Here is a 25,172-nt window from a genome sequence, read left to right as displayed (position 1 = left end):
GTATGTGTGTCTTTATATAATTTAAAAGCAAAATGTGGCTATGGTGAATTACTGTAAGAGTTACTGTTATATTCAATTGCAGCATGTGCCACATGTAATTCTTTCATAATTGTTCATTATGAGTGCGCGCGGCAGGTGCAGTGAATATGAGTGTGAGTACGTTGGGAGCGTTCTTTTGGGGGGTTAAAGTCGTCGTTTCCTTCATTTTAATTATTGAGTTTGCTTGTTTAATATTTGTAACCTAGAGAGAATATATTAAGCTTGCCACGAAATTTGTAAGAGTCGAAAAGAAACGTTGCAGACTCTATATATTTTCCAACTGTAAGATCAATCTTTTAAATTTTCCCTTGGGATTTACCTTTCCTACTTCGCTTCCATAATATGCCGATCAATATATAAATTCCTTAGGTGTCAGTAACCTTTTTTTTTTTACATTTTAATAGATCAACGACCCTTGTGTTTGCCTTTAGCYAAGTCAACAACATTTGGCTCYTMTTTTATATTTTATGAGGCTAATGACCTCTTTGTTTACCTTTAGTCAAGTCAACAACCATTATTTCTATTTTATGGATTCAATGACCTTGTTGTTTACTCTTTATGGTCTCCTTTTTTTACCATTAGTGAAATCAGCAATCTTTTTGTTATATTTAATGAGGTCAATGACCCCTTTGTTTACCTTAAGTCAAGTCAGCAACATATGCTTACATTTTAAACGGTCAACAACACCTTTATTAACATTTTATGGGGTTTATGGACTATGGCCATCTTATAGACTTTTTTCTTTGGTCTATCAAATGTTTGTGGTATTTTCATCGGATGGAACAATACAGCCGTATGAGTTTTGAGGGTATGCTAAATTCAGTTCTTATCTGAGTCTGTTTCAGTATTTTTATTCGGGCTGTTTTTATAMCTGGCGCGTCCATAATCTGGCGTACAACCCTGGAGAGGAATTTTCACCTTCTTGGCCTAAGGCCGGAAGTTGTGAGTTGTTTGCGCCATATGTAAAAGAGTCGTGAATTACGCTCAGTAAACTTTCTCCCCTTGTGTGAACATCTGCACGTGGCTCCACCATCCCACATAATTAAAGTATCCAAATATGCTTTTTCATAGATCATACATTTATAGTGCTGCTTCTTATTTGCATATTAATCCAAAAGTAGCAGGACACWGCAGAGAAAAATAGCCTGTCCAAATGTTCATCGGTTCTTGAATTGCTCAGAGACGTCCTTTCCGATTTTTTTGATGTAGATGGTAGATGTAGCACAGCCGTATAGACTAAGCTCTTAACTCGTTATCCATCCCAGATACGTCTTAAGACCTGAGGTTGATACGGACTCAGCTGCAAGGAGTTGCTTCAGTGATGCCAAAYTTAATCTACAACTTATTAATCCAAACGGATTCCGAAAATACAGCCCTTGGTTGAACAACTGTCGTGAGAATTGTCGTGTAAGTTTGCTGGCGGGACGATTCCCCAAAACTCTTCAGTGAACTCAAGCGATTAAAACATTGTTAATTTTCATCGGTTTATGCCGATAATACTGTATTTCTTAAGACTGCACTTAATTTAACTCGACTTGATCTTCCTTCGACCACTATCTTAACTGTATTACTACAATGTATGCGCAGCCAGGACAACAAACTGATGTAGAGAATTCAGCGCATTATATTGGTGCTAAGCTTTAGCTAAAGGATGTACATTGCAGTCGTGGMRATTAAAAGATCAATGAGATAATAATATAAAGGCAGGTTCGGGTCGAAGCCAGAATGCGGCTCTGCGTTAAAATATATTAAGCGCAGCTGATGAGCGCCGCAGTTATTCCGCATGAAGTAGTCCCACTCGAGTCTAAAGGTGTACTTGTACCATATACTTACGCGCTTAACTATTTATTGGCGCAGTTATGCATATGAATTATAAGACACTAAACAGCTGGATGCGCAAGGCAGCACAAYGCAAAGGGCAGCAACGCATGCGATCGATGCTCAAATGCAAAAGGTTAAGCGCGCCAAACTCCTGCGGCAAACAGTGGCTCACTGTTTTGACTTGAAGGCATTCGCAGCACCGTTGGAGCGTACAGGTTCACTTGGGTGCTTAATTGGCGGCTCAGCAATTCTCATTGCTGGTAAGCGTAGGGTGTGTGTGTTCATTGGCAAAAACTAACAGTTASGCGCTYYRAGCATTGATTTGCTTATTTAAGCAGCGACTAAAGCTCAATCCCTTYCCACTTAATCACTTTTCTGCTACTWTGAAGCATCTGTCTGYCTCGCGGCCATTCTTGCCACTTGCGCCGCAGCACAGTGTCTTGTATTGTGGCTGAGCGCGCACAATATTATAGAAGTGAACAGTTGAAGCAAAAACWTTAAACATATTTCTATCAAACATTAGGTTGCATAGCTCGAACTGTAAGGTGTTATCTCCTGCTTGTTTTTGGGAAAGCTAACATGGTCCCTGGAGGATGGAGTCATGTGTGCAAGTGAGCAAAGTTTTCTGATCGCCATTCACGTGGGAGTGGCCAGAAACGATTCTTTTACATATGACTCAAGCAGCTCACGACTTCCGGTCTTTGACCAAGTATCCTCTGGGTAGCCTAAGAACATCCGTTCGAAGGTGAGCTAAAGTGAGAAGGCGAAACATTCCCTGCATAGGGTTGTGCGCTGGGTTTGGGACCCGCCACGTAAAAAAACCACCCCAATGACAACGCAACAACAGCCTCGGATGAGAGACCCCACTTTTGATTTATGGTCTTTTGCGCGTTGGCCACGTCGAATATCGCATTCGATGGAACGATGAGCTGTAGGAGATATACGACGACATTGACATAGTTCAGAGAATTAAAAGACAGCGGCTACGCTGGCTAGGTCATGTTGTCCGGATGGACGAAAACACTCCAGCTCTGAAAGTATTCGGCGCAGTTCCCGCAGAGGAAGAGAAAGACCTCCATTCCGTTGGAAGGACCAAGTGGAGAAGGACCTGGCTTCACTTGGAATATCTAATTGGCGCCACGTAGCGAAAAGAAGAAACGACTGGCGCGCTGTTGTTAACTCGGTGGTGTTTATTTTGGAAGTGTCTTATGATCTRTTCTAAAGGAGWCTGAGGYWACAWAAAKGACCGGCGTTTTAAGCTGTCCAAGTAAGATCCCTATTATAAAGGACCTCTCAACCTAACTTTACCGAACGGTTAACCTCGTAGGAGACTTAATTTGTCGGGTTATGAAAGGCGTGATGCATAAGTCCAAGTAGTGTACAGCTATCTTTATTTATGCCATAAGTTCTGTTACATGGTCAGAATTTAATAAAAATTAATCAATTGTTATTGAAGCGCTCCAAATCTGTTTTGGGCCTTCGACTGCTATTGTGTTCTCAAACTCGGACCACAAACTGTACTCCAGTGGATTCGAATCTGAGCTTTCAGATGGCCAATTATACGCAGCTAAGATAACAGGACTAATGCTTTCAAGCCTATTGGGTTCTTTCTTCTATAAAATGCAGCTGTTCAAACCATAAAATAGAGCCAAGGGATTTTGACTTGAAATTTCATGTATCCGTTTCAMTGTAAATCGCATCATCTACTATCTGTCATTGTCGATCTGCATTCTTGCCGCCATAAGTTAGTGTCCAAGCCACTTTATTGCAACTTTGCAACTTTTTTCGACAGTTAATTAAATGCTTGTCGGCCGACGCAGCAGTGCGCACAACAACAATATGCTGCGAGTCAATGAAGGGGTGGAGATCAACCGTTGGCGATATTTGTAATTACAACGCGCAACAAGCGCTAATTTGGGTGGTAAAGGCTGCGTTGCAAAAATTATAAAGAAGAAAAAAAAAGAAAAATGATAAGAAAGTATAAAAAGGAAAGTGAATTATACAAAAAGAACGAAATCCAGCTTTGAGATGGTTGCAAAATATGCAAAGTCTCTGGTTCTATTAAAATCCATTACAGTTTGGAAAAATATATCTTTTGGAGAGAAATTCTGAAAGAAAATTTAAAAATTTTGTTCGTAGTATACCTTTAAATTGAAAATTTCTACGCGGTCTCTGTCCTTCTTTTTTCTTCGGCATATTTTAACTTTAGGTGAATTTTTTGTTTTCGCATGGCCTTTACTGAATTCAGACTTTATCCATTCCAGTCACTGAATTAATCGAATGAAATGTTAATCTAGTCTGAATCGTGATTCCTTTTTTCTAAAGGCCCGTGTCACAACTGCTAAGTAGTTTGTTCTCTGTGAGCTTTTTTGGATTGAGTTCTATTTTAATAGAGTAATGCTTTTCAAATTTTAACTAAATTATTATTAATTTAGTTCAATAGATTTAAGGATGTAATGCAGCGACGGCATCTTCCATACAACAAATAGTCGGAATGCGAGGAATCTTGAGACATTCCTCAAATCTAACACATACGAATAGAGATCAAGATCTGCTGGCTAAATTTCCAGCTTGTTTAGTTAGTTCTCATATATCGGCAAATAGTCTTGTGCATATCACAAATCTGCTTTGCTGATTTATTTTTTTCCCCATCAGTTGACATGGTTACCTAAAGGTTTTTAAGCTTTGATCACGCAAAGGCGTCTAAGTTGTTAAACTTACATCATCAATGCCTATCGGAAAATGACCAGTAAGAGCGCTTACGATTGCGGCAAAGATAAACTTTGCTAAAGGTGAGAAGTTYATAAGATCTCCTACGATCTACTCTAGGATCTTGCGTTTAAAGATAGACGCTGCATTCTTTATCGGAAGCATGTCACCATTTTTATTATATTTATTTCGTAAGATTTTCGATTTCTAGTACACCGAACTATGATAATATCGTTAACAAATGTAGATTAAGAAAATAATATCATAATTCTTACACAGCAATTTAGTCGTGAATATTTTTAGTGTTTTCTTCTTTATAAACTCACTGTTTCTCGCTCTGTTTTCTGCCTCTGTTCTTCTCCTTATATCCTTTTGTTTTGTTTCACCTTTTAAAATTAAATCCAAAAACAGCTTTTGAAATAAAATTCTTTTGTGTTTTCAAGTCTCACGTGCTTTTATCTTCGATGAAAAGAATCGTTTAGAAGTCCTATATGTGTTTTTTAATCCTTACATTGACTTCCAAACTTCCTTGTAGTCCGCTAACACCATCGCTTTCCATTAGAAAGCCATCTTCTTCATGTTCTTAAGATGTTGGTCACTATATTTCCTTTTCACACCCTAAACAGGGTACATTAAGTTTACCACGAAGCTTGCAACAAAAGGAAACGTTGAAGATCCGATAACGTATATGTTGATATGGTCAATCTGGCAATTTGAGTCGATTTAGCAATGTCTGTCTGTATGTCCGTATATGCTCCAACTAGTGATTCAGTTTTTGAGATATCGCTTTGAAATTTTACAAATGCCCTTATTTCCCAAAGCTTCTACTCTTTTGTCAGAATTGTCGCTATCGGATCTGCATATATAGCATATAACTGTCATACAGGCTGAACGATCGGAATCAAGTGCTTGTATAGAAAACCTCGGTCCCAAGTAGTCYATGCTTCTATCAACTTTTCATCATCTACTAATAATCAGCAATCCTCTCAAATAGCAAAAATTTGCAATCTTTATCGATATTCCCTTCTCACACCCTTTAGCTTCCATTACGATTATCGATAAATCCTCGCAGCCTGGCTACATATAGATTTAAATTGAAATCAGTAAATTCCAAATAMATTCGACGAATATCGGCTCGCATAATCACAATACAACATCAAGTAACGACAATAACAATAATCTAAGCAACAACAACACTACAGATGAGCCTCATAAAAACAGGCAAAATGAAATACGAAAGTCGGCTGGCTGGCGCAGCATGATGTGCCGAGTATATTGATGAAATTCAATACTGTAAAATTGACGAAAACAATTGAATTGATTCGGGAACTGCATGAAAACAAAAAAATAACAGCAGCAACAATAAGATCTGCTTTATTGGCGCAAGCACGATAATAACAATCGGAGAAGAGCTGGATAGCTATGATAGTAAAAACCAAAAGGTGGTTGACGTTCGAATGTAACCGAAGTSTTTTTATCAGACGAAAATTTCTGTCGTATTTCGATTATGGAATTTCAGTCTCTTTTTAGTAACTATTTTATATTTAAGATTTCTSAAACTCCTTAGAAATTATTATTCTATAGAAACTAGTTATGTACTTCTATGGATCCACTTAGTTAAATTTTTGAACCTCAATAACCTGAACATACCAAGGATGCATGGTTTTGTTAGTAAATAGTTACATGGATGAACAGGAAGTTTTAGTCTGAAATAGTGATTTATTTGTGTCCATATCCCAGCTTACGCGAGGTGGCCTCAATCTCTATGTTATATGAAAATGTTAAGGTGTTTACTAGCCAATATATAGTACATGTCCTCTCCTTACCTCCGTAGTCCGCAAATCTACGCTTCATTAACTCACGACTACCAAATAAAGACTGTTCTGTCCCCTGGCGGTGAATTAGGGCTAAAGAAGACAATTTGTGATGATATTAAATTGAAGAAGACGAATTATCTGTTGTTTTATTTGCATCTGCTTAGGAGTGGCTCAGAAGCTTTCTCTCTCAGTATTTAATAGACAATCCTAAATTTCGTAGAACACTCATCCTGCTCAATGCTTTTTATGTCTCTCGAGGACTTCATGGGGTCTTCTTCGGCTTCACCAATCTCATTTTCCGACGTTAGGTGGTCTGCAGCATCGGCCTATGACTCGTAGGTCATGATCTTCACTTTCGTGAATTCGTACTTGATCTCTTCGGCACTTTTCGAAAACGATTCTATGGATTTCTTTGTTAGTATCATCAGAAACTGCATCTGGGCCTTTCTAGTCCCCAAATTTTGATTTGTCTCTGGCATTAACCGGCATCTGTGCATGACGTTGGCGCACCTGGATTGCTTAATACTTAGCACTCCCGTTCTAACCTATCGCCGGCATTAGGATGAACTTGAACCAAAGAAAAATTTACGATATGTATTCACCGGTTATTGTTTGATAGGCTTAGGTCTACGAAGTCTCAAGAAGAAAAATTCATTTAACTTTTTCAAAGGTTTAAGGTTCAGCATATGGCTACTTCGTAAGGAATGATGGTCATAAGCTTAGAAACATTACAGCGTTCTACCAAATGAAAGTGGAAGATCTAATTCTCTCGAGAAAAATTTAGCGTTTCACATTGAGAGTTTTAGTTTGAGGGTCATCTTCAGTTGGACCTTTGTTTAGAAAAKTAGACAGGAGGGCAAATTATATGGATCCACCAGTGGATAGAAAATAGAGAATTTCTCTGGGTGTCGAAGATTTTCAAACAATTTCTATGTCAAGGTGTTCTTTTTAAASTTATATCTTAACTAAAAATTTTTCTAGGCATCCGCTTAAGTTAAAAAGGAAGAAAGAAAAGCAAGATTCGCATTCTCCTTAATTTTTTGTTCGAAATATTTTTYTGAGATACCTATCGCCTTTCTTAAGGGGCTATTCTACTCTAGAAATAAAATTTTATCAGCCTTTTGAATTTTATTTATAAAAAAGAAACCAAAAATTTGTTTACTATACATWTTTTATGGTGTTTTTATTGATATCTTAAGAATACAGAAACAAAATTTTACAAAAAAAAAAAATATTTAAACTTAAAATAATTATAAGGGGGAGAGGGGGGAGAGACAGGTGAAAAAAAAATGGCGCATCCTGGTAACATTGCTACTGACTCTCCTGGTGGTCTGAAAAAAAAAAAATAAATCAAAAGAAATTCTGAATCAGTAAGGATGCTGTTATAGTCCCTATTTCCGGGAACACGATTTTTTTTTTTTTTTGAAAAATGTCGACTGCCTGAAAATTAAAATTATTTTTTATGCTTTTTTTGGAAATTCCTGAGTTTATTTTTAATATTTAAAACAAAGGAAAGAAAGATAAAGGATTTTATAAAGAAGGTTCGCACAAAATTTCAAGTAAATCGGTTGTATAGAACTTGAGATAATGCCGGTACCGTGTGGAAAAAGGTAGTTTCGAGAAAAACGCGTTTAAAAAAGTGAGTCTACCTACCTACCGGGCTGGGTATTGCGTCACTAAAGTAACTGTAGCTCTTAAAATAATTTTAATTTTTCAAAATACTTTGGAGGATATGTTCTTAAGGGTCTAAACTTTAAATATATGAAAAGAAATAGAATTTTTCAAAATTSTAGAATAGAATACCCCTTAATACTGCCAAAATGAAAGTTAAATGATACAAAGAAGAATAGTATCAGTTAAACACGGGTTTAACCCCAACAGACAAAAGGTAGAGTAGGCGTAGGAGGAGATTGTGTTGCAACAGCAGCAAGTTAGCGGCAACGACCGATCCATAATCGTAATAAAGAACAAAAAATACTTGAAACATCATACACAAGAATATTAACARCAAYAATAGCGAGAGTCATGCGCGGTAAWTGAAGGCACAATGAAAACTCAGCGGCGCGCCAAGCAGTTGCCAGAACTGAACGCTAAATGGGACATGACTATCCGAGTAGATGCAGAGGAAGTAGAGCAGCAGGCTAAAATGCTCGAAATTGTCTGCCAGAACGGGTGCGAAGGAACCCCATTGACCGGCGAAGACGAATTATTGGCGCGCGCACGTTTGCCCTCATAAAGTTTAAGACGCTTGCGAACTAGTTTTTCGTATTTCATTATATGCAGTCGTGAAATACGCAAAATTTTAAGCGAACTATATTTACGTCTCTAGATACCAATTACATATGTATATGTACCCCAGGAGATTGCTCTTATTACTGTGTTAAGTCATCATAGAACAGCTTTTTCCAAAAGATTTTATTGAACCTTTACCGAACGGACAATACTTGAATAGACACAAGTTCGGGTCTGTGTTGACGCCGCCCGCGCCTAATCTTTCCGATACATAGACCTTACTGTACTGGAAACGTTGAGAGTCGACAGTTTTTCTGCCATCTTGGAGACATTAGTAAACTCAGAGGAACAGTAAAGTCAGACTGCTTTAAAACTGGAGTTGATATCCTAATTTTTTTTTGTTTTTTGTAGTTTGCGAACGATTATGATGATATTATTTCCCATTGATAGCATCAAGGCTTCTGATGATAGCCGAACTACTTTGAAAATCACACACGAAGGAAAGACGAAATTGATTCGTGCTAACGTTGTTATAAAGATCCTCTATCTGTAAAGAACAGAAATGATGTCTCCTTCAATTTTCGATGACTCGTTCGAGCATTTCGACTGGTAACTGGCGAATGACACGAATGATAGCCTGAATCGAAGTGGTATTGTCCGCATAGACTCTTTACTTTACATTTTCCAACATTAAAAGTTCTAATGATATGATATCACATGATCTTGATGGCCAATCGACCAGCCCAAAACGTGAAATTATCTCCTCAACGAAGTGTTCTCTCAATAAATCCGTTGATTAATGCGATGTGTGTCAAATGGTTGGCTATCATGAAGAGATAACGGCCACCATTGGCAGTTACGCTCTCACCGGCATCAATTTTGAAGAAATGTTAACCAATGATTCCACCGGCCTAAAAATTACGCCAAACCATTGTTTTTCGCGATGAAAAGACAGCTCTTGACTCATTTCAGAAATGGACCTCATCGCTGAACAAAATTTGGTTCGAAAATATCGGATCTTCTTGGAACTTTTCGAGAGCCCATAGAGTGAAGCGATATCGTTTGGGAGGGTCATGCGAATTGGAGAAGGATTTTATAGCTCTGGTGCAAAAGAGTCAACGACAAGGTTCGAAAAAGTGTTGCAAAATACCATGCCTCTCAAACCTCTCACACAAACGCAAGGCTCCCCCAACTACATATTGCCTCAGCGCAATCGAACACGTTTCTCCCCAACCGCACAATTACATCGATAAAAATTATATATTCTCTGGTTTTATGTTCTCGGCGTGAATGAACCGAGCCGCAAGTAACATACGCCAAACAGAATGCTGTGCACATATTAACAGCCGCTCTATCTGGCGTCAGCGTAGCCATGCGCGTCGACTACAGCCGCCAACATAGCCGAACAGCATGTGCCTCACTGCGCTTGCCGAATGAGTGCAGAACAACCGCCTGACTTGCCCAGCTTTTCCACACAACATTTATGCTGTTGCTGCTGCTGATTTTGTTTTGGCTAGCTGGCTCTGCTGACTTAGCTTGCTTAGCTGTTTGGTTACTTTTGGGAGCGCGCATGCAGTGCAGTCTTCGTTTCGCCGTTATCCGCGTTGGTTCGTTGTCAAAGGTTTACTGATGACTGTCGTCGTGTTAGCGCATTGCTCCTCTCGAGTGCAGTGAGTGTTTTTATATATACATACACACCAACAAAGAGCACAGCCGCTGCTGTTGGTGACAGGTGCGTGTGTGTCAGCAACAAATAAAACATGGAAAAGGTGGAAAATAATTCTGAAAKAAATTTCAAACAATAATGCCGAAAAGTCGCGTAATTCTCGAGGAGTTTTTTTTTGTTTTTTTTGTTTTTTTTTTTTTTAATTTTTGAAGTTTTATCAGAAATCTCCTTGTCCAATATTTTTTATGTACGTTTTTTGTTGTTGTTTTTTGCCAGTAACTCGACGTAAAAGACCAGTGAAGCAGCAAAGAAGTAGCTAATCAGCCGGTGTGTCGCTTCAATCAGTTAGTCAGCAGTAAGTAGTGTTAAAAAATCTGTCATACTTTGAAGAAGCTCCGAAATTTGCTTAAAAAGTTGTGAATTTTATTTTGGTTATGGCATTGGCAGTCGAGTAAAGCATGTGGCTAATGAAAATTGTAAAAAGAGAAAATAAAGAAATTACTTTTCTAAAGCGTCGCACTGCACAACCGATTGACTCATCCTTCAGCTGAACTGTGGCGCGAATTTGTGGGAGAAAGCGTGCAAAGCGGCTGAAAAGCGGTTCAAAAAAAAAAAAAAAAAAAAAAAAAAAAAAAAAAAAAAAAAAAAAAAAAAAAAAAAAAAAAATTACGAATATGCATGTGTGTATGTATGTAAATATATTTCTATGTCCATTTTTTAGTTTTCACAACACTTTTCATAAGCACTTTTTGGGATGACCTCACTAGCAGCGACGACCGGCGTCTGTTGCTGCTTTTCGGCCTGTTTGGCATCACCACCCACTCACCATGCTCTCTTGCACTTTATTTATGCTTTAATTTTTTGTTGTTTTTATTTTTGTATTTTTAGCACGTTTATTGTCGCCGCTCGCTAGTATTGTCTTCTACAATATTTTTGCTGAAAATAAATTTTATTTAACATTTTAACATTCTATTTAGCACATTAGTTATATATTATATTGTTATATTATTGACACGACTATTGTTATTGTTGTCACATTATTTAATGCCGACTTTCATTATCCAGCACTTTAGCAGTGTTATGCTTAATTCATCTCTGCATATAATCACTGGCAGAGCGCGCAGCCGACTGCATGCGCTGACTCTAACAGCGCTGCTGTTAAAAATCAATAAAGGACTTTGGCAGCGCTCTCTATTTCTCTAACTTCGTATTGTATCACTCTCACAGCTGTTTGGAGCTCTTCGTAATATTAACGGCCCCTACATACGCCTACAATTACTAAAAATATTTCTCTCATATCTAGCATCTGCTAAAATTCTGTCTGCAACATTTGCATATTACGCTTTGCCAACTGTGTGGTCTAATGAGCCTTCTTTATGCCGCAATAATTTGTAACTATATATGTATGCACTCCAACCTTACTCAGGCTCATCCGTTTCTTATCGCTGACTGCCTTGTGCTCATTTACTTTCATCATAGCTCATCCCTTTCCACGTGCTTATAGGTTCTATTAAGCATGCAGCAATTTTGCTGCTGAGTTAAAGCTCCATTTGTCGGTGTGGTCTGACAGCCGCTTATTGCCGTWAATATATACGAACTCTTATATGTTAATGTGTTTTTTATATAGAAACATTTGTACGGATATGTCTACAACAGTCCCTGCCGAACATTTTACAGGTTGAGATTAGAGGGTTGGAATCTAAGTGTAACTATTATTCTCTTATTTTCTCCAAGAGCAGCAGACTTTGTAAAGAAAAAATATGATATTCTTAGAGCATAGTACGGAGAATAAGAATATCAAAAAAAAAAAAAAAAAAAAAAAAAAAAAAAAAAAAAAAAAAAAAAAAAAAAAAAAAAAAAAAAAAAACATACAAAAAATAATTTTTTGGCCACTGTAGACAAAAGTGTAAAAAAATCGTTAATGTAAACATCCACTAAGTTTTCGATTTAACATGCTTGGCAATCCAGCTTTTCTAAGAGTTTTTCGACGTGGGATAACGGTCGCTGTCAAAATAACAGCTGATGCTATTATTTTAATGTTTTTTCCTGCAGGGCTACCACTCCACACATTTTCAATACCTATGTGTATTCCTAGATGTAAGCCTTCTCTAATATAATTTGACAGTTTGCACAGCTCTATGTAAATAAATTCTCCACTCAAGCACCATTCAGCAATCAATTGTTTGTGAATATTCACAATTATGTTTGCTAAAGCGTGAAATTGTTAGTAATACCTGGATTTTGGTGGCYTCGCTGGTACTGTTAAGCTTCATATGTGAGCACCACTTATGGTTGCAGAGGTGTGCTTTTGGGATTTGACTTGTGCGTTTAATTGTATGCTGATTGTGATTGAAGTCTTAAAGACTAAGCTCTACGAAGTGTACCATATGTAAATTTAGAAATTGTATCCGTCGTACAGCATCAGTTTACATTATGAGGGATTTATTACATTTTATATGAGACGACCCGTACTTTTCCAAAGAAAAAACCCAGAAACTTCAAATTTAATGGCAAACATTTGTCATCTTTCGCAAGAAACTTTATTGCCATTTTTTTTTTTTTTTTTTTTTTGTTGCAGATTTTCTCTTTCAATCCTTTGACCGTGGGTACGTCTCAAATGATCCATTTGTTGAGACCTATTTTCGATCACTCGTTCGAGCATTTCGACTGACAACTAACGAATGACACGTGTGATATTTTACTCAAGACTTGAATCGAAGCGGAAGCCTACAGCAAAAAGTTTAGCGGTGTGATATCACATGGTCTTGCTGATTGGCCCTAAACGTGAAACTAACTGCTCACCAAACTGTTCTTTGTATTAGTGAAAGCTCCGAAATTTTTGTAATGCTTCGAAAATKTGCTAACTTTCAATATTTAAGTGAAAACGTATGTGTTTTCAGTGAAAGCTCGACCACATATTGAAAGCTTTCATAGTGAAGAGTCAGAATTTATTTCAATTTACTTTATTTAGGCATTCATTTCCAATATTATATTTCAACACTTTTAGCAGACTCAGGTATATACATATATAAGTAATAATGTGTGTGATTTTAGAGAAAGCACGAACATATGGTGAAAGCTTTCATAGTGAAAGGTGTAATTTACTTCAACTTGTTTTATTTAGACAAAATGTGTTGAGTATAAGTAAAATATTTTCTACAGGAAGAATATTTACAACGCCAATATCCTTCCATACTAAAAAGCTACTTATTTAAAGGTATTCTAAAGCTTTTACAATTTTAGTTAAGCTTAAATAGCATATTGCACAGCCTTTCAACTAAAATTCATATGGTTAAAGTTATTCGAAGATTATATTGACAAAAGCATCAAAGGTCTTTTTGAAAATTTCCGCAGCTTAACGAGTATTTATTGTTGTAAGCTTTGATGTGCGCTCTTATGGGTTAAGTTTGTAAAGTTTTTGAATTAATATTGTTCAATTATTGGTTTTTGTTCCGTACAGTTGTGACATAATTTTTACACAAAATAAGTTTTGACTGCACGAAAACTAATAGTGAAAGTTCTTTGGTTGAATTATTTTCAAAAATTTGATTTCGTTTTTCCAAGACACTAGAAATTTTTTCTAAAACTTTAAAATTTTTGTTTGTTTAGACACTGGACATTTTTGTAAAGCATGAAAATTAAAACCGCTGAATTCTAACTATTGCAACCAAAGCTCTAAGCACAACCTTTTGGAAGCACAAAAGCTCAGTAGCAGTTTTGTTCYAATTATTGTACGAAAGTTAGAAATRAGTTSGTTGYTATCAATGGAATGTCAACTTTTCTACAATGCAYAGGAAAGCTATAAAATACCAAGTTATRAGCTRAAAGCTTTCACTTTTWAAAAAAAWTTCTCTAAACCAGAAAATATTATTCKGAATATTATTTTACATTCTCTGACGAAAGCTGTGAAATATAAACTTGAAAGTTTTCACTTTTTCAAAAAAATTTCCCGGMACATTTTTAAAGTTTTCGAAAGCTCTGTTAAAAATACRTATATAGTCTGGGAAGTATTTAATATAGTTGTTATCAATGGACTGTCAACTTTTTTACAATGCATAGGAAAGCTATAAAATAYCAAGTTATAAGCTGAAAGCTTTCACTTTTWAAAAAAAWTTCTCTAAACCGGAGAATATTATTCTGAATATTATTTTACATTCTCTGACGAAAGCTGAAAKCTGTGAAATATAAACTTGAAAGTTTTCACTTTTTCAAAAAAATTTCACGGAACATTTTTAAAGTTTTCGAAAGCTCTGTTAAAAATACATATATAGTTTTAGAGGTCTTTAATAATACGAARAGAAGTATTCAAGCTTCGTGTTTAGTTGTTATTTTAGCTAATTTCGTGAATGCACAAAAGCTGCGTAGCAGTTGTATTCCAAATATTGTAAGAAAGTTAAAAATAAGTTCGCTGTTATCAATAATTCATTATCTAAYGAATACGAAAGCTGTAAAAAACAAAGCTGAAAGTTTTTTCACTGAACTAGAGAATTTTATTCTGAATATTCTTTAACATTCTCTGACTAAAACTGAGAGCTGTAAAAYATTAAGTTGAAAGCTTTCACGTTTTCAAAAAATTTCATTGAAAATTTTTAGAGCTTTCGAAAGCTCTGTGCAAAATTAATGTTTCTGGAGTCGTTAATATATGAATAAAAAAGTTAAAGCTTTTTAGGACATTTTCAAAAAATTGCATTGCACATTTTAAAAGCTTTCGAAAGTTTTACCAATAATATAGCTTTCTGGCAGTCTTTACCAATACGAAAAGAAGAATTAAAGCTCATAAGCTAATAGCATTTCTCCTAGTACACGCCGTTGTTACACCATCAACACTACACAACACTTCCTTAGCTGCGGTAATAAAGCGCCACAAAAGTCCAGCCGCATTGCGAAAGCGCAGTGCATAAAAAGCGCGGAGGCAGAATTGAATGTTTGAAGATTTGAAGTTGTTCATGTCGAGTTACTACAAATAAGCGCTTCCGTTGAGCAAGAAATTGCCTTTTTGGACTACTTACACACTTCACTTTTTCTGTATTTGTGAATGTGTATGTGCATATTCGCTTTTCTTTATTACTGCTTTGTTGTTTGTTTCCTTCCACTTTTCGCTTTTTTGAGTTGATAAGCGTTTTTATGTTGCGAGCATTCTCTCAAATCCGTCTTGTAAGACTTGGTGACTGCTGCGGCGTTTCGCTTTATTTATGTTTTCTCTTCGCCGAAGGAAGACCAGTGGGGTGGAGCACACATTTAATGATACAGATTAAGTTATATATATATATGTATGTCTGTATATTTCTAATAAAAGTTGGCAAACATGAAGGCGTGCATAATTGATGCCTTAACTAATATTAGGTTATTTCGTAAAGCGGTTTTCATGACTACATAATTGCATGAGAACTAAGCGGATATTATGTTTGGGTAAAACATTTTGTTGTTGTGCCTTTAATAACTAATTTAAAGAGGAATTAGATTTRGAGTTTGTAACTCTTGAAGCATACACAACTCGTAGCAAGAGGAGATGCGTTCATTGTGCCGGAAAGTTGAACTGAAAATATAGCATTTTATAAAATATCTGTAAGACCCGTTAAAGTAATAAAAAAAAAAAAAACTGGATGATCCCATTACCATAGTTAACGTCTAGATTCACCTTTGAAAAGACCGTTTCCTTCATGAACTTAAGTTAATTTCCTTAGTAAGATGAGCGAACAATAAAATTTACTAATGTGGTAGAACAGTTTGAGGAAAAAGGAAGGCCTCAAGGCTAAATATGTCTGACGTTGCTTATAATGACTTGGTGGCAAAAATTTTGTCCCAAAGTAGTCCCAATTTAGTCCTTTGATGAATCAGCCTCAATATCTGCGTCATAACTCTCTTAATACTATATCTGACTAAGCTCGGGCTGGCCACCAAGAACTACTGCTTGGCCAACTAATGAGATGCCTATCTGTGAATTTTCAATAAGCAGTCCCTGGCCAAGATCAACAAGAAASGTGGGTCGGGATTAAAATATCTGAAACATCCTATGAACCTTCGGTGACGAGATGAGTAGATGTCGCTTCGAAATAATCATCTACGATCCCGAAGCGGTGCTTCGAGAGAACTCCTAGCTATGAGAGGTTAGATAAAAAATCTCAAATTTCTAATCTCAGCCGGGGTCGAAGTTGCCGGATATTGAAGAGTCTACGAAGTTGTAGGTTAGCTGTAAATAACAAATAAGTAGCCCCCGACCAAGGGCACAGCACAGACKGCAAATCAAGCAAGCATTCGTTGCTATTCGTTCGTAAGACTGCGATTTGGAAACGTTCAACTCGGGCTGACGCACATGGCATTCTGTTATCTCAGCATGCTAAAGTGACATTTTGTTGAAACGGCTTTCMAGGTTATATAACCGGTGCMTCCGTGGCAGAACTTCAAGAAAGTKTGACGTTACGTCGCCTTTAGGTTGGTCGTAAGGTTTCGTGTCAACCTCGTTATTTCGTGGSCTGTCTAAAACACTGGAGGCGTGGCTTCCKTCTAWCACAATATGATCGATTTGGTTGGTGGCTTTTTGAAACTAATACTAAAAACCTAATAACCATATTTCGGGCCCGACAAAGTCGATCAGCCTCAACCCAATTGGGAATGTTTCATTATGGAGCCTTAATTTGCCGATCGTTGTTCTAAAGATAACTTCTTTGCTCCCCTGATGGTAAAGKCACCAAGCACGATTTTGATATCGTGGCAACTCTAAGCATTTTGAAGTTCGCGCAGAGGTAAAAACATTTATTTTTTAAGGTTTTAAGATTGCAAAGACAGTTACAGCGTTACCATTATCGCTATTTCATATATATTGTGTGTTCGCTACGCCACTCTCGAATTCTACACTTACCGAATACAGTTGGTATAGCAGGAGCAGTGTTAGAGTTTCTGGCAGTCTTATTTTTTCTTTCTAATATACAGTGCCTTATCTARCGAACCAATTTAATCTCTGTTTGCTGTCAATTGAGGTCTAAGAAAATTGAAAACCATACATTACCTTGAAAACGAAAATAATTTCAGTCCAGGCTTGTCACACCAACGTGTGACTATGACTGAACTTTTCACAAACTTTTCTTACTCTTTCACAGCTTCCCACGCAACTCCGACCAACACAATTTYCTCAATGCCACAGCATTCACTTAAGCCTTTAGGCATGTGGAATTCTTTCTGCAAGCTGCCACTTTGCGTTTTCGCCGCTTTAAAACTTTTAGCCAACTTATTTAGACTTCTTTTTGTAAAAAAAAAGTTTTGTTACAGTTCTTTTATTTATTTTTTTTTTTCTAATTCTTTTAATTTTCGTTGCAAGCTGTCATATTTCATTCCACGCCGCTGTAACTTGCCTAAAAGAGCGCAGCAAAAATTTTCCATGCGCTTTCAAATTTTTTGTCACCAATGTTTTCTTTTGGTGTTGTGACATATGTCGTGTTTTAACCTTTAATTTCTGCTTGTTATGTTGAGTGCAACACCTTCTGCTTTCGCATGCTCTTTCGTATCTTTGTTGTCTGCAAAGTCACCTTACTGCCTTATGCATTCCTTTATAAAGAAGCACCGGCCCTCCATAGACATAATAGTTGACACCGTTAGACTAAGTTTTGTTGACTGGTGCGAGAAAAATGCTCCGGTACTGAAGAGGTTTTATAATTTTCAAGTTACCCAAGTATTATGGCTGATGTTTTCTTGTGTTAGAAACAGATTGGTTTGTTAAAAAGTGTCATAAAACCGTGAGCAATTAAAGTCAGGAAAATTCAGCCAGCAATTTTATACGTTGTCGGGACTTAAACGCATCACCTTGTGATAGTAACACACGTTCAGACAGCTTTCCTGCAGCTGCTGCCATAGTGAGCTTCAGTGATAAAAGAATTGACTAATAAATAAAGTAACTCTGATTATAACTTTAACCACAAAAGTGTTCTTGAGGCTCGATGTGTCATATAAATATTCAGAAACATATTAAATCGCTGTGCAAATTAAAAAGGTGTAGAGCCATTTAATAATTAGAAATGAAAGTAAATCGAACCATRAAGTCTTTAAATTTTACCCATGGAACTCAGTGATTTCAAATACCCAAATGTTTCGTGCTTGAAAACATTATTTAGACGTCCCACATTCATTGTTTTCGGTGCCTATTTAACGGTTCTTGTTGCTAAAAGCTCGCATGACATTTATTAAGTCTGAGTGCATCAGGAGTCCCTCTTGTATATTGGAAGTTTTTTGTTGATGTGTATTTGTTGTCCAACAGCGGTAAAACTTAAAACCTTCATGCCCCACTGAGGGTTAGATTTGACTACAGAATTTGTGGTTTAAATTCGAATGGGGAACATTTTTGTTTGTTCCACCGACACATATTTACATATCGTASATTTAAATCAATTTTATTAAAATTTCTTCTTTGTAAATATTTTTCAGTTTATTTCAGGTGGCAACGTAGGAACAGTTATTTTTTGTTTCTACATAATTTAAGATTTTAAAAGTATTTAAAATTTCGTATTAAATGTTTATTATTCTATATTAAAAAAAAATCAACCAGGTGGCAATGCCATGATGTTTTTTGTATTTCAAAGTTTGAATATTTCAAGTTGTGCTGGAAGCTTGCAGTATCCCGCTATTTAATATTTTCTACACAAGCTGTAACGCATATTTCAATAAAAAAATTTAATTAGGTGGCAACATTAAAAACACTATTTTATATGTTTTTATATTTTTGTATAATTCAAGATTTCAAAGTTTTTAATATTTGAAGTTACACTGGAAACTTGCAGGTTGTTTCATATTTAAAAAAATCTACCATGTGGCAACTCGAAATTTTTCCGTTTAAGAGTTACCCCACACATTTCTATAAAAGTGTTATTTTTTAAATCTTTTGCGTTGGGTCAATTGAAAATATAAAAAAAAATTAATTAATTCGGTGGCAACACATATTATATGTATTGTTTTTATAATTCACGCCTTTGAAATTAATTACTAATTCAAGCTATACGACAAACTTTGAAACTGTTTTAACATACATATGTATATACCAAAAATTAAATCTGGTGGCAATACAAAAACAATTTTTCACAATATTTAGCATTGCCTTAACTGTCTTCTAAGCATAGCAGGTCCAACTGCCAATTTTTTTACTGTTGTATGTTCTTCTGCATAAACTATTTTATATATATTTTATCACACTTATACGATTGTATATATGTAAGCATATGCATAATATTGAGTTGCATATTCATGGCTATACACCCACATAGAATATATAAGTTAAATGCCAGGGTACTTATCACCGCAAAGAATGCGGCAGTGGTCACCTAAAATCCAACATACACACAAGTTAGCTGCTGCTTGTTCTTTTGTGCCAACAAAGCCATGCAGCTACCGAGTTCTTTTATGTAAGTCACAGCAGGAAATCTCTTTTCCACAGCATTCCATACAATTCTAGTGATTCAAGCATTAACAAACGCTTGTTACTTCTGCTGAAGCTGCTACAACTACTGTTGTTGTTGTTTTAGCTGCGAATGTTAGTTAAGCAACAGCATGGTAACTTCAAGCGCTTSCTTGCAGTTGCTGTTTCCAAGCATATATTGAATACCTCTTCCAACATTTAAGCATTCCTCCGTCTCCATGCAGGCTCCCAATGCCAYCTAATCACCGCGTGTATGTAGTTGTTGTTGTGCATGCATTTTTTTCTTCTTGTAGTTCTTCTAGTGGTGCTAYTGCTATTGCTGACACCGCCACCGCGGCCACAAGTCGTTAGTGTGTGGTTTATAGAGCAGCGCGCGTACAGCATTCAGCGGATACTTCTAAGCTTCTTCGTCATCTTCGCGGTTAGCTGCTTGTAGCTTGTATAACTGACTTGCAGCTTCTATAGCTGGTTTGCATCTTTTGTTCTTTGAAATTCTTGACGCTTTTTTCTAACTGCCCCTGCTTCCCTTTTCCGTGTTCGCGCATTAAACGCGGGATATTCAAGTCGCTGGAAACTTGTTGGTGTCTGGTTRTGGTCCACTGTCTTCAATCTGCTTATGGGTGCAATGAACGTGTTCGCTTGCATAACGAATTTTTCACKWTCTCTTGGGCGTTGCACCCGCATATCGATTTACTGTGACTATATTTTTATAGAATTTGATATGATGGATATAGAAAGAAATCTACTAAGTGTTAAAGTGCTAGCATTTCTAATAGAATGACTTGAGAATTATTACAATTTTTTTCTATAAATATTTTTCTGAACACTAAAGTTATCGGTTATTCTGAGCTTGGCTTCTAAGAGCTGAGATCTTTATGATCGTTATCATTTAGACAATTTTCAGGATGCTGACTTCGAATTTTTATTGGGGATGTTTCTTTTGTACCCACCATTCAAATTTATCAATGTCAACTAGGCATAGCTTCTCATTTCTCCTATGGAAGTGGTAAAGATAGGAACATTTTTTCTGTTTTGACTCGACAAGCTCCATTTTCTTTATCTATTGCTTTATTGCGCTGCTTGGGATTTCAGTTTATCATCTGCGATTATGCGAAATAAGCAAGAAATTTGTAATTATCAAGGTTACGTCATGTTAGGTTAAGAGGTCAATCATAAAAGTGATCTCAATTGGACAGTTAAGAAAGTCGGTTCGGTGTGTTACAAAAAGGTTATATATTATATAATAGATCTAAGGCTCTAGAATCAGCTTGSAGCCGATCACAAATTTGTTGATACTACCATAGTCAGGYCATGCATCCTGGTTCGCCGAAGSTAAGATTTCCSRGGTGCTTTATCCTAAGTTTGGCAATGGCTGGACTATTCAAAAGAAACTACCTCGATTATCTCACCTAAGCTTCCTCCATACATCATTGATAACTTATAACATAAATGTCTATTGTAACTAGTCAGAAATTCTATTAATGCGGAGGGATAAGATCGAGCAAGGACAGGTAGTTMAGAAAAWCTCATGTGTWGTGAGTCGCAGCCGTGCAGGAGCGSGTAGYCRACCRTCCATTGGTCCAGTGCTGAAACGCAAGATGCAAATGGACGTTCAACTCGGTCCCATTCCAAAGCGATGCAAAGCAAAGCGGATAAGTGTGCCTCCTCTTATGATTATTAGTTAAAAAAAGTTAGTTCCTTGGCYTTGCAGTTGCCAGCGATTCCACTAAGACTAGATACCAAAACAAGTCTGATGTTGAAAGTATTTCCGCTCTAGTGGCGGAGTAAATGCTCACTCCCTAGAAAGAGTCGGCATTTCGTAGTAGTCTCTGGTATACAATTATCATTAATTGGGTATGACGTCATTAAAGCTGTTTAAAAGGACGATTTCTSCATCGCTGCTTTGTTACGAGGATTCTATTAATATCATTAAATTTCCGCGTTTGGACCCTACGACTATCATTGCGACCGCAACATGATAGCGCTGACCAAGCATTAGTGTGATGCCATGACAACATAAGTTTGTGTAAGTTTGTGTGGCTGTATGGGTGAGTGTTTGAGTTTTTAACAAAAAAACATTTAATGACCAAACGCGCGTTTGCAATTGAAGTTGAATAGATTTTGTTGCGGCATTGCGTGCTTGGCGGCAGGTAGGGACTGTTTATGGCCAACGCAAGATCGATAAATTCTAAGCGCTTGACATAAATATAGTTACAGCAGTAGTGCCATTAGTGTATCGTTAACGTCGCAATTGTGGCGTTTAGAAATGCTCCTTTTCTGTTTGTCATAAAACACTGCAACAATAGCAACAACAGGCCAACACAGTTAAGTGAAAGGTTCTTAAAGTATGCGCCACAAACTATGAATAATGTGAAGCTGAGGGAATTTACTTTCTCATAACTTTTTTTTTTTTTTGTAGTTTGCAAATTGTGTTGCTGTAATTAAATGAAATTGGTTGGCAATCATCCGGAATTGCATAATTCTTCTGCGTAGGGCAATAAAGTACAACTCGTGCGAACTGTTTGAAGATGTAATAAATGGAGGTCAAGTGAATAAGGCAGCTTTTACTGAGCGGAAATTTTACTCGGAATATTATCGTAATCACCTCAGTTACTTTAATGCTAAATCTCTTAGTGGTAGTAAAGCTTTAAAAATCGATTTTAATATAATTTCCGAGCGAAGATTATAAAAATATCCTTAAAAATATTACTCCGAAAATTAAWTTTACTCCGAAATTTGTATTTTTCACATTACTTCAAATAACAATGCATTCTTCAAACTTTTACATATTTCCGCAAATTCAAAGAACTCCGAAATTTTTTAAATGTTATAAATTTGTTTGTAACTAGGGGCCTTTAAAGTCGATGTGCCTCAGAGAAAATGAATAAAAAAAACTAAAATAAATATTACTCCGAATATTTAATTTACTCCGAAATATACATACCAAAAAGTTCATAAATATCATTTTATTAACTTATTTTCGTACATTTGATGAACTGCGAAAAGTCCTCGATGACTTAAAGTTCATCATACATACATACATACATATGCATATGTACATATATGTATATAGGGAAAAATATATAATAAATATAACCAAAATTTTAMTTTACTCCGAAATTTACATTCCAAAAAGTTCATCAAGATCAATTTTACTTTACTGCGAATAATAATGCATTTTTAAACTTATTTCAGTCAATTTAATAAACTCCGAAAAGTCGTCGATGATTTGTTAATAATCTTATTAAAAACTTTTATAATTTGCTATTAACTTAGAGCTTAAATTAATGAAAAATTGTGAATAAATATTACTCCGAAAATGAAATTTATTCCGACATTTGTGTACCAAAATATTTACTTCAATTAATTTTACTTTACTCCGAATTAATAATGCATCTTTAAGCTTAACCTCCAAAATTCGTAAATTTTTTCAAATGCCGTTTATCTGTAGAGCCTTTCAAAATCGGTGCTGATATTTAGTAAAAAATCGATCATAAATATTACTCCGTAAATTTAATTTACTCCGACATTTTTACTCCGAAAATTTTCTTTGATAATTCGTACTACGAATAATAATATATTTCTAAGCTTACACTATTACTTACTTCCTTAAATTGAATAAACTCYGAAAACTTGTCGATATTATGATATTTTCATCCCACAGTTTAATATAAAGTTTAGGATTTATACGATAGCTAATAATTTTCAAAGAACCCGGTAATCATTTTCTCCTAAAGCTTGTTTAACTCCAAAATTGCCTTTAACTTTGAGAAAGAATATCTGACTCCCAAAGTCTTAATATTATATTATGTAACTAGTAAAACGTAATGAATAGTTCCAACATCATATTGAGAAAATCTGATTTAACTCCGAAAAAAGTGACAAGTTAAAGAATATACCTTCTCAAAGCAACTAATAGTGCTTTTATGAAATAAGATTTCACTTGCAAACATAAAAACTTATGAATAATATCAATAATAATTAATTTACAGGCATAGTTCCTATTATTTACTCCGAAGATCAGTTTAAATTATATTATTCTGAGTTCCATTTGACCCGGAAATTAGTTTTTGAGAGACTTGTAAAKGGAAATAATTTCAATTAAGAGCTGAAAAAGTTTTCGGAATGAAAACAAAATTTCGGAGTTTTTCGGAATAAAAATGTCAACTTCAAAATTGTATTTGTAAAAATGTTACATGTAAATATGTATGATTTAAGTATCTTTAGRGAAAATTTTCACGTACGCTCAGTTAAGAGAATTTATTTACATATTTTATTTAGAAAAACTTAATAAATGCCGTTACACTGCATGATTTGAGCATATATTGAATTAATTATAAGTACGAAAGTTAATTTATTGCAAGCTCCACCTGAAAATGAAAAAAAATGCACGCCGGCAAATTGGTGCGCCGCTGCTAGTCCATCAGTTGGCTTCACAGTCGTTTCAAGTCGTTTGCGTGCAAAGGGTGAAAAAATAGAAACAATAAAAAAATGTATTGATATGRCATACATATGTATGTGTGTGTATTTTTACATATATATACGCGCACTTATTTCTCAAGCTTATGGTGCATTCAGGCTCATTTCAAGCCGCCGCCGTTCGCCATGTGTGTTCAGCGATACCAACAAKAATTTTATGATTAAAACATATATTAATATGTATGCGTATTTATGTATGTGTGCKCGTAGAGGGTAATATAGCAAAGTATGAAAACATATGATACTCATTTTGCAAACAAAAAATGCGCACCGACATAATATTAGTTCGAAAATTGTGGGATTGTGCAGGTAGCCAAAAAAAAAGTTCAAACTCTGCATAAGTTGGTTGAAAATATTATACAAGAGACAAGCCTTAATCCAATAATTGCAAGAAAAGTTTTATCAAATTTCTAAAAATAAAGCCTCCACTTGCTTTCTTGAAATTTTTTTATTTTGAACTATAATTCCAGCAACTCCCKCCAATTTCCTGGAATATTGCCYAAAGATCGGTCAACCTGCTCAACAYAAYAAATATGTAGGAAACCATCTCTATGCCTAAAAAGCGAATGGCTCAGATAMGTGATCACAATTGGTATCTTTAAAGTCCATACGTTAAACCTATATTTTACACAATCTCTATAATTGGTATGTACTGTAATGGCTAATGAGGACTGATGTTACTGTATTTCCAAGGAATTTACTACAAATTTATTTGTTTTTAAACATTGTTGAGAAGAATTTTGGAAGTACTAACCTAACTAATAGCWATTCATTCTTTTAATTACTCTAAAAACTAAATTGCGAATAAAATTTAATTAAAATTTATAGATTTTATTAACACATAAAGAACTGGTATAAGTCGCTTAAACTGGTATAATAAAATTAAAGCAATCTGGTTCGTGTGAAACCTTCTGGGTATGTGAAAACTAAAAATTGGTATAAACATTAAATTTTTTTAAATCACCTAAACTGGTCTAATTAAACATATATAAAATAAAAAGAAATTATG

The 25,172-nt window shown here is 35.6% G+C and overlaps 1 long non-coding RNA gene across 1 annotated transcript in view; it reads left to right on the top strand.

Moving 5' to 3' along the window:
* The first annotated feature begins 10,216 nt into the window (after positions 1 to 10,216).
* Positions 10,217 to 25,172, top strand: part of LOC108969004 — an 18,988-nt gene continuing 4,032 nt past the window's right edge. The window contains exons 1-2 of the long non-coding RNA XR_001993372.1: positions 10,217 to 10,350; positions 10,561 to 10,639. This is a non-coding gene — a long non-coding RNA (uncharacterized LOC108969004). The remainder of the gene's footprint in view (positions 10,351 to 10,560; positions 10,640 to 25,172) is intronic.

The sequence above is a fragment of the Bactrocera latifrons genome, unplaced genomic scaffold (assembly GCF_001853355.1).
Source record: "Bactrocera latifrons isolate USDA-ARS-PBARC rearing strain unplaced genomic scaffold, ASM185335v1 scaffold_237, whole genome shotgun sequence".
NCBI classification, from domain to species: Eukaryota; Metazoa; Arthropoda; class Insecta; order Diptera; family Tephritidae; genus Bactrocera; species Bactrocera latifrons.
The sequence above is the reverse complement of the archived record's forward strand: the minus strand, read 5'-3'. Positions and strand labels throughout refer to the sequence as shown.